The sequence below is a fragment of the Heptranchias perlo genome, chromosome 6 (assembly GCF_035084215.1).
Source record: "Heptranchias perlo isolate sHepPer1 chromosome 6, sHepPer1.hap1, whole genome shotgun sequence".
Classification (NCBI taxonomy): domain Eukaryota; kingdom Metazoa; phylum Chordata; class Chondrichthyes; order Hexanchiformes; family Hexanchidae; genus Heptranchias; species Heptranchias perlo.
Window position 1 is genome coordinate 32,655,201 of NC_090330.1, and position 16,168 is coordinate 32,671,368.

General features: G+C 41.6%; 1 protein-coding gene across 7 annotated transcripts in view; it reads right to left on the bottom strand.

Annotated features, from left to right (window-relative positions):
- The window catches only part of sgcg (sarcoglycan, gamma), a 600,494-nt gene that overhangs the window by 527,792 nt on the left and 56,534 nt on the right, over positions 1-16,168 (bottom strand). For all 7 annotated transcript variants that reach the window (XM_067986061.1, XM_067986062.1, XM_067986057.1 and 4 more), the window contains exon 2: positions 9,618-9,720. The gene's annotated coding sequence lies outside the window, so the exon portion shown is untranslated. The remainder of the gene's footprint in view (positions 1-9,617; positions 9,721-16,168) is intronic.

Below are 16,168 nucleotides of genomic sequence, written 5' to 3' on the forward strand. Positions count from 1 at the left end.
GGGCACCACTGGTTCTTGGAGCTTTCCCACAGAAACAGAAGATGAATGTATGTTAGAATGCTGGCTGCAGGACACTCCTTCAAACAGGGCTTAAATAATTAATAGTGTGTCATGGCGGTGTGCTGGAATATATGCAAGTGAGTGAGAGCGTGATTGCAGAAACCGAAAAAAGAAAGAACTAGCCCTAAACTTCAGGGAGGCCTCCAGCTTCGCTCTAGGCTATTTCCTTTATGTTCTCTGGAATATAGGAAGACAGGAACATAGGAATAGGAGTAGGCCATTCAGCCCCTCGAGCCTGTTCCGTCATTCAATTAGATCATGGCTCTAGCCTAAGGGTGTTGAGAATGGCCTGTTCAAATTGACTCACTGGTCTGAAACTACAGCCCCTCCTCTCATTCAAGTTATCTCCCTCCTGTTGTGCACTGCCTTCTCCTGAAAGCAGAGTAGAAAGTTGAGAGGTAGAAAGTTTCTGTGTGAGTAAATGAACATGTGCAGGTTGTGTTGTAAGATTGCTTTGTTGACTCACCTTTCCAAATGGTAATGCAACAAGTGACAGTAATGAACTGTGCCCCCTTGTAGTATGGGCATGCATGTGAAGATTGGAAAATGCTATTTTGTGAGGACTTGGCATTCAGGCTTAGTGACGATTTAACGGAGTAAGAGCAGACTCTTTGTATCATGCATAATTTGTCATTTACTTATAGTGAAATACTGGTACTCTTACCGTTGCGAATTTCCTGAGGCTATTAACCTTTTTTTCTCATCTGACCCTACATCCTTTAGCCATTTGACACAGCATTTATTCTGTCCACTACCTCTTGCCAAGCAAAGTGTACTGTTCTTCTCTGAGGATGGTTCCCTGGGTTCCAATCAGGGCACTCCCCTTTGCTGCACTTCTTGCAGAAGTAGCATCTGAAAATAGACGTGCTCTGCATCACTGACCAGACATTTCCAGTTTTCTGCCCAGCAATAATCAAGCACCTTTAAGAATTATAGCTGCATGCTATGGCCCTGCCCCTTCCCCCAGCTGACAGCGAGCTCCCACTGCTAAACCCAATCTGGGCTGGAGCTCATTGTACCTTCGTAATGAGGATGACTTTGGAAAATCCTGTGACATTGGCCTGGGATAATTCCAGAAAGTGGAGTTCCTCACTCCAACCTCTTCAGCACTGGCATCACAAAATCAGTCCCAAATTAATTTCCTTCCCATTGATACTATTCACTGCCCTGTACCTCCCACAGGATCCTGATCAATGATTTCTTCTGCACCTTTGATAACTGCACTGCTCCATTTATTGACCAATTTACAGTTTGTTTTGGCCAGAAGGGTAACGGATGAAGGTTTTACTTTACCTTCCATTGAAATGGATTCCCTCGGGTTGTGCATCTTACCACAGAACTAAAACTTAAGAAAACTCATCATGCAGAAGAGACAGCCTGAAATGCTGCCTTCTACATCGCACTCTCCTATCCTCTACTTGCTCAATTACTACTGGTTGTCCACTGCTATGTTAACATTTTATTTTAATATTAATATTAATTAGATCTACTATACACTAAGGTCTGTACAGTGTTAATTGCACTGATAATTGTGAAATTTATAGTGAATTCAAAAAGCTGGCAACTCTAAGGGTGGTTGTAGAGGGTTGTTTTTCAAACTGGAGGCCTGTGACCAGCGGTGTGCCTCAGGGATCGGTGCTGGGTCCGCTGTTATTTGTTATTTATATTAATGATTTGGATGAGAATTTAGGAGGCATGGTTAGTAAGTTTGCAGATGACACCAAGATTGGTGGCATTGTGGACATTGAAGAAGGTTATCTAGGATTGCAACGGGATCTTGATAAATTGGGCCAGTGGGCCGATGAATGGCAGATGGAGTTTAATTTGGATAAATGTGAGGTGATGCATTTTGGTAGATCGAATCGGGCCAGGACCTACTCCGTTAATGGTAGGGCGTTGGGGAGAGTTATAGAACAAAGAGATCTAGGAGTACAGGTTCATAGCTCCTTGAAAGTGGAGTCACAGGTGGATAGGGTGGTGAAGAAGGCATTCAGCATGCTTGGTTTCATTGGTCAGAACATTGAACACAGGAGTTGGGATGTCTTGTTGAAGTTGTACAAGACATTAGTTAGGCCACACTTGGAATACTGTGTACAGTTCTGGTCACCCTATTATAGAAAGGATATTATTAAACTAGAAAGAGTGCAGAAAAGATTTACTAGAATGCTGCCGGGACTTGATGGTTTGACTTATAGGGAGAGGTTGGATAGACTGAGACTTTTTTCCCTGAAGAGTAGGAGGTTTAGGGGTGATCTTATAGAAGTCTATAAAATAATGAGGGGCATAGATAAGGTAGATAGTCAAAATCTTTTCCCAAAGGTAGGGGAGTCTATAACGAGGGGGCATAGATTTAAGGTGAGAGGGGAGAGATACAAAAGGGTCCAGAGGGGCAATTTTTTCATTCAAAGGGTGGTGAGTGTCTGGAACGAGCTGCCAGAGGCAGTAGTAGAGGCGGGTACAATTTTGTCTTTTAAAAAGCATTTGGACAGTTACATGGGTAAGATGGGTATAGAGGGATATGGGCCAAGTGCAGGCAATTGGGACTAGCTTAGTGGTATAAACTGGGCGACATGGACATGTTGGGCCGAAGGGCCTGTTTCCATGTTGTAAACTTCTATGATTCTATGATTCTAAAAGCAAGGTGGAACAAAGAAACTTTTTTGGTTCAAGACACCTGGGTAAAGGGCCAAGCTGCAGAGTGCCAACTTTGCGCATAACAGAAGAGCATATCATAAATTCAGGCACATACTGATTTTCTAACCATTAATAGTTGGAAAATCATGCGCAGCATGCCTCAAATTTCCAATATGTGCTTCTGGTGGGCATATCTCCCCGGCAATAGTGTGAAGTCGGACAATCGTGCTCACAGAATGGGCCATTACTTACCAAACAGGAAAGAAATCTCTTAACAGCACTGTAGAAGTGTGATCTTGTTGCAGTTTTGCGAGATGGTCACTTTACCTCTTTGGTTGCAGATCCTAGATGGTCACTTTACCTCTTTGGTTGCTGTCAGTTCAGACGCAAAATCAAATGGAACTTCTGTTCATTCTTACTTGCCTTTGTCACAAATGAGGTACTAGAAAGTTCATGTAGTCGTGGTGATTTCTAGCCTAATCTACAAGGGAAGCAATGAAGCTACTGGGGAAGATATGGGGCAGCCAGAGAAAACTAGTGGAACTGAGTGGCTTCAAAACGGAGGAATAGAAAAAGTGGGAACCAATTCGTAGGCATCTTCTCTTACAACTTCACTAGTTATTAATACTTTGAGAAATAAGCAGCTATGTTTCACTGTTCCCTAATTGGGAATGTGTAAAACTGTAACAGACTAGACAACAAAGGAATAAGAGAGAAAAGGTGGAAATATAACTGATTTGCTAAAAGCTGAGTTTGCATTTTTAATCAAATTCATTTGGTATTATCAGTTCAGTAGATACATATCTACAAATCTTCTGGACTCTGCGTTGTTCGGGAAAGATTATTGTCCATTTCTCTAGAGGATTGTAGATTCCATGTCCATGTTTAGCGCTGTAGTTGAAAGTAATACTCTAATTTCTTAGCATTGTAGTTAGATCTATCTGAAATTCATTAAATAAAAATGTTGAATTAAAGTAAGAAACATGACCATCTTTAAGCTAAAATAAATTAAAAAAACAAAATTAATCAAAATAAAAAACCATGGGAAATTGGTCTGCCAGCCTCATTAATATAGTACTGGTGAGCTGTGGGCGCCAGTCGTGGCCTGAAAGGCAACTCACTTGTTGTGGGAGGAGCGAGATTGGCCGGCTGAATGCCAGCTGAGGGCAGCAGGTAAATCCGGGGGGAGGCAATCGGGAAGGGGTAGTGAGCAGTGGCCTGCAAGGCCCACAGTTGTAACTTCTCCTCTTGTCTCTTTTTTTACTTAACTTTTTGATGGCAGCATCCAGCGGTCTCTTTAAAGACCACAGTTTGGCCGTTGTGTGCCTGAGAATATTGACCGTAGCATGCTGTGGTCAGTTGCTAACCAATTTCGGAAAAGGACCTGAAATAGCCATTAGGCTCCCGATTTGTATAGGCAATGGGCATAACGTCAGTTTCAAGCGGGCGCCCTTGACGACTACAGGGTGCCCTAACCAATATGGCATGCAGTGCATTTCCAGCATTGACTGAACGCATGCATGCCATATGCCTCATCGGAACCTTTAGTGCCCGTTTTTCGGCTGAGAAAAGGGCGATGCACAAACAAATTTCTAGGCTACCAATTTAAATATAAATTCTTGCCAAACACAGTCGACAAATCCTTACATTTCAATGCTAGGAAAAGAGAAAAAATCAGGGTTTTTACTCATGATAACCATTCAGTGACCCCCCACATGTGGATATTAGGTTAGGGCAGAATATTGTTTTGTAGTGATGGCCCTTATGGTTTAACAGCATGTCACAATTCACTGTCTAGGTTCACATATGACGAATTATCTCTTTGGTGAGGTTGTAGATGAGTCACTGCAGTCAGGAGGTGAAGGGGAGAAATATAAAACTGCACCTTGAAGTCCAAAGATCCAAATGGAATGCAGATGCAGCAATTCTGGTGAAAAGCCAAGACTTAGATTGAAATTTAATGGGGTCTAGCAATGGACCTTGACAAGTTTAATAGGACTGTTGTAAAGCATTAGAATTTATAGCAGACGAGAACATAGAAACCATGCATGGTTGATCAGCAAGAACAAACCAATCAACAGTTGCCGGTAAGTGAGTAGAAACCAATAACTATGGTGTAGCTATCTAATTAAGACATATTGATGTGTGTGCTTTCTGAGTCCCTGAAGACACCAGGTCACCAGTTCATTGGTCCTTCTTAAAGTTGCAACAGATCATTGTTTTACAAATTGTTTTTATAAGAAGTAAAACAACTTCAGAAAAGTCTTTCAGTTCAGTGCTTGGCTTCTCCATTGGTGCTTCTGCTTAAAGTATTCAGATAATCAAATTCAACTCTACTTTGAATTTCTGATGTTACTTTATAGAAACCATAATCTCACACTTTTCATTGCCTTAACAGAGAACTCTATGAGAAATGTTATAAATAATCAAGGTATATCTGACCAGAAACAGTACACTGCCAAATGAACTGGATTGAGAGCTCCCTGGAATAAACACAGAAGTGCCAAGTAGACAGAATTTCAGGGAGATTTTTTCAAAATTTCAAGTCCAGAATTATCTTAAGGAAAGATTTGTTTGAAATATATCATATTGTGGAAATATATACCTCTGTGTTGAAAATGTTTTCTTGAGATTCCTGAGGGAATTGTTTATCTGATCACTCACAATTCTAGGAAGAGTGTAGGAAGAAATCAAAAAAAGATACTCCCAATGAAAAGGCAACTATCTGCAGAAAGCATTGTAAAATCACAGCACAAATGTACATGTATTGCAGAATTATGGTGCAGAATCAAGCATTAATCAGTTTTCACCTACAACTATAGCAGGTTTAAACGGTAATTATCAAAATCATGGAGCACCCTACTTAACGGCAATGTAGGGGCATCTTTATCACATGGACTGAAGTGATTTAAGGAGACCCACTACCACCTTCTCAGGGCAACTAGGGCGGGCAATTTGCCTTTGCCAGCGACACCCACATCCCAAGAATGAACAAAAATAAAGAATATTAATTATGTAGTTATAATCTATACAGTTCTAATAACACACAATTGTATCTTCTATCATTTAACAGCATGCAATGGGAGAGCCAGAAAGTATAGGAGCAATTTTAACCCACTGGGATGACACAGCACAAGCTGGAAGTGGATTCCTCCATACCTTCAGCCATGATGTGGCAACTCATTAGCAGGGCACCCACTACCACATATAATTGCTTGTGTGCCTCATGGAGTCTTATTTTCAAGGCTAGACCCTGAAATCTGCATCTCGAACCTGATCAGTAGAGCTGGAGATGACCTCACCTTCCGCCGAGCTGTCTCCTGGGCTATCGTTGGCACAATACCTGCTTGTGCTCATTTGCGCTTGATGTTCACCACGTGCAGAATTCCCAGATTTTGGTTGGATTGGTAGGAAAGACCCCAAGCAGAATCCATATGTTTCCAACGAAGAAAGAAAAATTTGCCCTGAAAATCTGCGGGGCTGCCTAGGCAACCCCCAATGGTGGGCCAGCACCATATTTTTCAGCTTCCCCAAGTAAATTAAGTGCCCTCCCACTAACTTCACAAATTCGGTGAGGTCAGTCGGGTGGGCATCAACAGGCACAATCCCAGCAAAACTGGGGATTTTGGGGCTATTGTATTCTAACAAAAGATCTACATTGATCTATCTTTCCCCCTGATGAATACTGTTGCAACTGCTGCGTGTTTCCTGCATTTTATTGAAGATAACATGATTGAGTCATACCAACTCTACTCCTGCACGTTTGCTAGCAGCCAGCAGGGTGATAAACAGCACTGGCAAAGTTGCAGAAGCCAGTCACATTCTTGGTCAAGAAATAGATTGCGCCATGAGTGGGGGAGGCAGGCCTTTAACATGATAAAATAAATGGGGCAGGGGCAATTAAAACAAAACTTAGGTTGATTTTTTAAGGACAATCCCAATCTCGTCATTTAATTTTTTAGTTTTGTCTAGTTTTCGTCTAGTGAGAATTTAACCTGCATCCTCAGTCTGCATTGTCCTGCTTATACTTCCTGGAAATTTCAACAATTTTGAAGTTCATTACTGTTTTCATTTAGTTAAACTGTTATCAGTAAGTCTGAATTGCTGTTAAATGATGGGATAAATGTTACAAAATAAAACATTTAACATCATTATTAAAGATTCAAAACATCAGAAAGTCAGTCGATCACGTAATATGTTAATCAGGTTTTATTTTGACAAAGCTTTATTAAAGAGTTTTTACAAGGTTTTCAGAGGACATAAACCAGCATGTAACTACACTTTAATGAGAATTTAACTACACAGTAACTACATTTTAGCTGTGTAATTACACAGTTGAAACAATGTTATTAATATGCTGAAGAGCAATGGCTAGATGAGTTAATGCTGCAGTTCTGAACACCATTATTGCTTAGTTGTTAAATGTGGTAATTTGTTATATTATGCTTGCATATTAAACGTGAATGCTCCTATAGGGAAAAATGCTTTCAGTGTAAGGTATTTGTTCTTAATGTTATTTTTTAAAGATAGTATTCCTGTTTCTTCGACAGTGCAGCAGATCAACATTTCACAGAAGTAGATGCATTCTGCTAACGCCAGGCGGAGAGATCCCTTTGGAGCACGTCCACCAGATGATGCTAAATTTGGTTACTCCTGTTAATTCAAAGTTTTTTGAGGCAAATTTGAATTAAGCAATTTAAATAAAACCGCACAGGAAACATTTGTTTTTGCTTGAATACTTATGAGGAAGGACTGGAGAAACTTGGGCTTTGCAGATTGAAAGCAGGCATGTGAGATGTGATCTTATAGAAGTATACCAGCTAGTAAAAGGTATGTAAAAGGTAAATCCAGAACATAACTTTAAATAAATTGTGAGAGTAAGACAAGAGGCCACAGGTACAAGCCAGTGAACTGACATCAGGAAGAAGAATGATCAATACGTCTGGATAGAATAGTTAAGGCATAAACCACAGAATCATTTAAAGAATCATTTAAAGAACAATTGGGTGCTGCAGTGGGTGAATGGCCTTCCTCATCCATAAATATCTTTACGATCTTGTCGAAAGTCAGTGAAGGCCATGTTTAAAAAAAACCATAATTGTTGGTTAAACTTTAAATGTATTAAATATGTGATTCTCAATGCGTATCATGGGAGTCCTGGAAAAGGATCATTCTTCTCAAATCCACGGAGCATGACCATTTCTATGAAATGTCAGTGTTCTGGAGTTCATAGAGAAGCCACCAAGAGATGTATATTCTTCACAGCTAATTCAAAAATGGTAGGTACTCTACTTCAATGGGAACATTCATTTTGCTTACCAACTGTCTTGTGAGCACATTGTCAAAAGTTCTATGTACAAGTTCCTTCAGAATAAGATGGAACTATTATTCTTCTGTAGTTTCACCAAAATAAGCACTACAAATTGCTGCATTCGATGTAGTTCAAGAGCGTATGGGGGTTTAATGTTTCAGTTGCACATAAGCTGTGAACCCAGAATGTAGCATCATCTGGTTTAAAATATATCCCACAATTTACTATGCATCCACACTACAAGTTTAACATCAGTGTGACTTGGTTCCGGCTGCACACTGACACTAAACTTGTGGGGGACGGTTTTCATCTTCTGATGTAAGACAATTAGTATTTGTTTGGACTGCATTAAGACCTGCCTGAATCTCAAATGTAAATCTAACTCAATTTTCTGGTCCAGCCTTGTTTGCGTTATTATTCACAACTCCACGTGCAAACTCAGATAGGCCTAGGAATGACACCACTGGCAGGAGAGGAAATGTGTCTAAGTGAAATTTAAAACAATTAAAGGGAATTGTCATAAGGAGGGACAAAAATTCAGAAAGCTTCTGGAGAGCATTAAAAGGTATTTCAACCCATCAGCAGCCTTTGCCAAGGCTGGAGGGGCAGGGATTTAAGAAGTGGCAGGTCAAGGTGACGGGAAAGGGAGCACTCAGTGCAGGCATGAGTCTGCAGGCAAATGACAGTGCATCCCAGCACTTGGCCTCCTCTTTGATTGCAGCTGAAATTGAAGAGGTGCCGCATGAGATGTTTGCAAGGAGGGTTGCTGTCCACGACTCCACTATACCCACCCCAACCACCCCATAGGTCAGCACTGTAACATGCTTGCTTAAGGTGCAGCCAAGCTTAAGGCTACAATTAATTATTACTACCCATGCACAGGTACAAGCTCTATGTTGTGTAGTCTTTACAACGGATGGTACAGCTTAGGATCTGCACTTCTGCTGACCCTGAAAAGGTAGGTTCCTATGGTCATTCCCGCATACGTATGACAGGGTCCACAGAAATGGTTAGTGGCATCTTGGCAGGTGCAGTTAAACAGGCAACGCTGGCTCCTGATTACCCTGGCTTGGTACTTTTTTCATGAAGTGCCAACCCTTAGCACTGCGAAGCAAGGCCTTAAAAAGATGAAAATCGCATGGTAATTAGGCGTGTCATGGTTTGAATGCAAATCGAAGTGGAAACTACCTCCTCCAGGGAATATCATTCCATTTCATTCTGGTATGAAACTGGGCCCTGAGTCCAGGTTCAGCTGCATTTAAACAATGCCTACATTGCTACATTTCTTGTGTGAATGCATTCTTAAACTCCCTCATTCTGAAAATACTCCAATATTCTCACAGTTTGTGCTGATGTTCTCCAAAAACTGCAGTACAAATAGCTTGGTGGGGGAGGGGACACAGACAAAAAGCACATCTAAATAAAACAAGGAAGTGAAAAAATATCCTTTTTGAAGAATGTATATCTCCCTCCCCTTTCAGGCTAAAAATTGAAGAGTAGTAATCAGTTTAAATAATATATCAGCACTGCAGGGCTGACAGCTGAGTATCATTGACACAATGGAGACATTTTAATTGTTCAGACAGGTAAGAAGATGATGGGAACTACTCACCTTCTTTTATCTTCCTCTTCAAAATGAGTCTATCAACCTGGTGTGCATTTTCTACCTTTTCCTTAAGCAGCAAAAAGCTTAATTGGTCCTCAGTATTCTGATCCTACACAAATGAACGAGTAATTTGGTTAAAATTTTAACATTTTAAAAGCAAACAAATAAACAGTGTAAACATCTGCCCTACAAGTATCTCCGTCCAAGATTGTGCAAACACATCACAGCAGCTTTTAGAATGGTTCTTCTCAGATTTTCAGAAGAGTTAAAAAGAAAAACTGAAAATATACTGCAGGTCTGTTGAGATTTGAAAGAGGGAAGTTTGGTTTATGCTTTGAGTGGCCCCCAAAATGATAACCTGAGCCTAAATTTTTACTCTGAGCTGGAGGGGGGGATCTCCTGACGGGAAACCAGGAAGTACGGGTTTCCTGGATGGCCTTACGATTTTGAAGTAAGGGCATCTTTCATATTTTTTCTGTCAGTTTCCTGCCTGTCAGGCCAGCCTTAATTACGGGCTGGCCTCAGTCGGACGGAAGAGAAAGGAAACGGATGCGAGAAGGTAAGTCTTAGGTGGGGGGGAGGTGGAGTGGGTCATGGGGGAGGAGGGTGGTTGGGGTTGGGGGTCACTGGTGGATCGGTCATGGGGGGTTCGGGGGTCACTGGGGGGGGTTCGGTCATGGGGGGGGGAGTCGGGGTCGGTGTCGGGGGTCACTGGGAGGCCGGGGTCAGGAGTTATCGGGAGTCTTCGGGGGTCAAGGTCAGGGGTCGGGGTCATCGGGGGTCGGGGTCAGGGGTCATTGGGGGTCAGGGCAAGGGTCATCAGGGTTGGGGATTGGGGTTAGAAGTCATCGGGGTCGGGAGTCATCGGGAGTCGGGGTCGGGAGGTCAAGAGTCATCGAGGTCATCAGGAGGGTTGTAGATTGTGTGGGGGTTGTAGATTGTGTGGGGGTTGTAGATCGTGTGGGGGTTGTAGATCGTGGGGGGGTTGAAGATCATGGTGGGTCGGAGATCGTGGGGGGGGGTCGGAAATTGTGAGGGGTGTTGGAGATCGTGGGGGGTTGGTCGGAGATCGTTGGGGGGAAGAGTTCACTGCAGGTAAGCTTGTTGGGCCTTGCGGTAGCACTCCTGCTCCTCTGAGCCCAAGAGCTGTGCTATAAAGGCACTTGCCTGCTGTTTCGGGCCTTCTTGCCTCCTCTCACGTGGCATGAAGTAGAAGGCCCAGGAATCCTGTCCCCCGGGGTTAAAAACAAAAACCCTGTCAAATGGAGGCCCGCAGCCTCCTTGAAAGCTTTTACCGACCGACCTGCCTCCTAAGAGTGGGTTGGTCGCCTGTTCCTCATCCTGCCTCCGCTAAATCCAGAATTGGGCGGGTTGGGGGCAGGTTTTAGATTTTTAAAATTTTTACTGGCCCCCCCTCCCCCTGTCCCCAACCCACCCATTTTTCCGAGTTAAAATTTAGGCCCTGATCTCTGATGAAAGATTCCAAAAATTTACCCTACCACTCTCTTTCTGATCTGATGTGCATTTCTGGCATTTTCTCTTTTTACTTCAAAAGAAGTGTTGGGTGTGTGAGTGCACCTTGTCACTGTTAGATAATTTAGTGTTTCACTAATGTCAAAACCATTAATTCTGAGTGCCAGATCAGCTTCAAGGGGAAATGAGTCCAGGGGATGAATCTGAATGTGACATGTACCCAATGCAGCAATTACAATAGTTTTCCAATGATTGTGTCATAATACATCTTTTTCTTTTAAATAGTAATGTAGAGGAATCTTTTTTCACACATTTGTAGTTTCCATTTGAAGAAAATAAATACATAAATGCAAAACACCTGACCTAAGAGCTAAATGCATTGTTAGATATAACTTAATGGGATCAATTTACTTGCATACAGATGCTGACAAAGCATATTTCAGGCATAAAATTCAATATAAAGTATCAAACAATAAAACATTTTTCCCAATTATGTTTTGTGGTTATTGTTTAAAAACTGCATCCCAACTTATGAACAGCTTGGGTGGGAGCCTGTTATTGCCACACAGAGTAATTATTTACCAATCTCCTATTAAAACCATCAGAATGCTCATGAAAATATAGGAGAATACACAATGAACATACAAAAAATATTCCTGATTCATGTTGCCTGGATTTTGTGCAGACAAATGGCAATTAGCAATGAAAACTCAATTAAGGTACGTCAACATGTTAGGCTTAAGAAAAAGCTGGCTGCCTCAAATTAATCACGAAGTCTATTTTCTAAAACGATAACACATCCACAAGGTAAATGTGCAAGGTAATAATATGCAAGTACTAAGGTGGAATGTGATGTCTTTGCAAAGCTGAGGTGTTAATAATTTACTTTCATTTTAATCATGAAATGAAATACAGCCAATTAAGCAGTATAGATGTTGGGATTAGTACGGAATAAAGCAGCACAACCGAGGGTATTTACATAGAGAATAACAGATGGGTGGGAGTGTATTACAATCTTAACAGACTCCCAGAATCTTTCCAAGCCTAGAAATTACACTTGGTGATATCAGTGTACAGACACATAACATGTTATTATTATAATTCCTCTGCTATTTTAATGGAAGCATTAATCTTTTAATTTAAATAGTTTAATGCCTCTCTTAAAATAGAGGACAAAGGAATGTCATAAGAACATGTTAAGTGTTTGTAAGTTAATATTGTCAAGAGTAATTTCTAGGATATAGTCTTCCAATTGTTACTATTTTCCAGCTTTTCTATTTCAGTTTCCTTTTTGCTATTACCAAATTTCCTTTATTTTATTCCACTGAATTGCCCCACAATTCCAAACATGTCATTTTCTGTTACAACGTTCATACTCAAGAACCACCAGATGGGGACATGGCGAGCAATACTTCCCCACGATCCCCTGCCCCACACCAATCTCCACCCCCCACCCCCCGCACAATGTTATAAATTTGAGGCATAAGCTATTTTAACTCCCAGGCCTCAGGCGGCCGATATTATGGAGGTGGAATCAGGCAGTCTTTGTGGTGGAGAGGATATGGGTCAGAAACTCAGCTCAGAGTCGAACAGGATACTGAGGTTCAAGCAGGCTATTTCAGCCGGAGATAGAGGCCGGGGTGGGGGATGAAGTCTATAGTGAGGGTACGGAGTTTGTGGCAGGGCCGTAAAATTCAATATAAAGTAGCAAACAATAAAAAAAATTTCCCAATTATGTTTTGTGGTTATTGTTTAAAAACTGCATCCCAACTTATGAACAGCTGGGGTGGAAGCCTCTGTTATTGCCACACAGAGGAACTATTTATCAATCTCCAATTAAAACCATCAGAATTCTCATGAAAATATAAGAGAATACATAATAAACATACACAAAATATTCCTGATTCTTGTTACTTGGACTTAGTACAGACAAATGGCAATTAGTAATGAAAACTCAATTAAAGTACGTCAACATGTTAGGCTTAAGACAAAGCTGGCTGCCTCAAATTAATCACAAAGTCTACTTTCCAAAATGATAACACATCCACAAGGTAAATGTGCAAGTACTAAGGTGGAATGTGATGTCCTGGCAAAGCTGAGGTGTTAATAATTTACTTTCATTTTAATCACGAAATGAAATACAGCTCATTAGGCAGTATAGATTTTGGGATTAATACTGAATAAAGCAACACAATCGAGGTATTTACAAAAAAAATAACAAACGGCTGGGAATGTATTACAGTCTTAACAGATTCCCAGAATCCTTCTCACCTAGAAATTACTTTTGATGATCGTACAGACACATAACATGTTATCATGATATTCCTCTGCTTTTTTAATGGATGCATTAATCTTTTAATTTAAATAGTTTTATGCCTCCCTTAAAATAGAGGACAAAGGAATGTCATAAGAACGTGTTAAATGTTTGAAAGTTAATATTGATAAGAGCAATTTCTAGGATAAGAACATAAGAAATAGGAGCAGGAGTAGGCCATATGGCCCCTCGAGCCTGCTCCGCCATTCAATAAGATCATGGCTGATCTTCTACCTCAACTCCACTTTCCCGCTCTATCCCCATATCCCTTGATTCCCTTAGTGTCCAAAAATCTATCGATCTCAGTCTTGAATATACTCAACGATTGGGCATCCACAGCCCTCTAGGGTAGAGAATTCAAAAGATTCACAACCTTCTGAGTGAAGAAATTTTTCCTCATCTCGGTCCTGAATGGCTGACACCTTATCTTGAGACTATGACCCCGAGTTCTAGACTCTCCAGCCAGGGGACACAGCCTCTAAGAATTTTATACATTTCAATGAATCACCTCTCATTCTTCTAAACTCCAGAGAATATAGGCCCTTCTACTCAACCTGTCCTCACAGGACAACCCTCTCATCCCAGGAATCAATCTAGTGAACCTTCACTGCACCCCCTCTAAGGCAAGTATATCCTTCCTTAGATAAGGAGACCCAAAACTGTACACAGTACTCCAGATGTGGTCTCACCAGAGCCCTATATAATTGCAGCAAGACATCCTTACTCTTATACTCCAACCCCCTAGCAATAAAGGCTAACATACCATTTGCCTTCCTAATTGCTTGCTGTACCTGCATGTTAACTTTCTGTGATTCATGTACAAAGACATCCAAATCCCTCTGACTACCAACATTTCTTAGTCACTCACCTTTTAAAAAATATTCTGCTTCTCTATTCTTCCTACCAAAGTGGATAAATTCACATTTCCGCACATTATACTCCATCTGCCACCTTCTCGCCCACTCACTTAACCTGTCTATATCCCTTTTCAGCCTCTTTGAATCCTCCTCACAGCTTACTTTCCCTCCTAGCTTTGAATCGGACGCAAACTTGGATACATTACACTCGGTCCCCTCATCTAAGTCATTGATATATATTGTAAACAGCTAAGGCCCAAGCACTGATCATTGTGGCAACCCACTAGTTACAACCTGCCACCCCAAAAATGACCCGTTTATTCCTACTCTCTGTTTTCTGTCCGTGAACCAATCCTCTATCCATGCTAATATATTACCCCCAATCCCATGAGCCCTAATCTTGTGTAACAACCTCTTGTGTGGCACCTTATTGAATACTTTTTGAAAATCCAAATATACTCCATCCACTGGTTTCCACTAAACTACCCTGCTAGTTACACCCTCAAAAAATTCTGATAGATTTGTCAATCACGATTTCCCTTTCATAAAACTGTGTTGACTCTGCCTAATCATATTATGATTTTTTAAGTGCCCTGTTACTACTTCCTTAATAGATTCTAGCATTTTCTCTATTACTGATGTCAGGCTAACTGGCCTGTAGTTCCCTGTTTTCTCTCTCGCTCCTTTCGTGAATAGTAGGTATATAGGTTATAGTCTTCTAATTGCTACTATTTTCTAGCTTTTCTAGTTCAGTTTCCTTTTTGCTACTACCAAATTTCCATTATATTATTCCACTGAATTGCCCCTCAATTCTAAACATGCACTGTTACTGGTGTCTCTCAGCCATTTTCTGTTACAATGTTCATACTCTAGAACCACCAAGCGTGGGACAGGGCGAGCAATACATCCCCCCCTCCCCCCCCTGCCCCCCCCACCCACCATGTCATAAATTTGAGGCCTGGGTTATTTTAACTCCAGGGCCTCAAGCGGCCGATGTTACGAAAGTGGAAGCAGGCAGTGTTTGTGGTGGAGAGGATATGGGATCAGAAACTCAGCTCAGAGTCGAACAGGATGCTGAGGTGCAAGTAATCCATTTCAGCCGGAGATAATGGCCAGGAAGGGGGATGAAATCTGTGGTGAGGGCCAAAAACAATGGCTTTGGTCTTCCAAATGTTTAGGTGGAGAAAATTAGGGCTCATCCAAGACTGTATGTTGGACATAGACTGTATGTTGATCTTATTGAAACATATAAAATTCTGAGGGGACTCGATAGGGTAGATGCTGAGAGGATGTTACCCCTCATGAGGGAATCTAAAACTAGGGAGCATAGTCTCAGAATAAGGGGTCACACATTTATGATGGAAATGAGGAGGAATTTCTTCTCTCGGAGGGTCGTGAATCTTTGAAATTCTTTGCCCCAAAAAGATGTGGAGGCTGTCATTGAATACATTCAAGGCTGAGTTAGACACATTTTTGATCAGCAAGGGAGTCAAAGGATATGGGGAAAAGGCGGGAAAGTGGAGGTAAAAATCAGATCAGCCATGATGTCATTAAATGGCGGAGCAGGCTCGAGGGGTCGGATGGCCTACTCCTGCTCCTATCTCTTATGCTCTCATGCTCTTATACAAGCAGTCTGATAGTACAGAGGCAATGGAGGGAGAGAGGTGGTGAAGCGGTAGAGCGGGTGTCAGCATACATGTGTAATCTGACATGTCTGCAGATGATGTTGCCAAGGATTGTATTTCGATGAGGAAGAGGAGGGGGCCAAGAATGTACCTTTGAGGGACTTCCAAGGTGATGATGTTGGAGTGGGAAGAAAAGCTATTGCTAGAGAAGCTCCTGCAGCCCTACTGTGACCCTGGCTGCCTCAGCACAAACCGCGGACTGAACCTGGTTCCTCTATTGTTCAATTC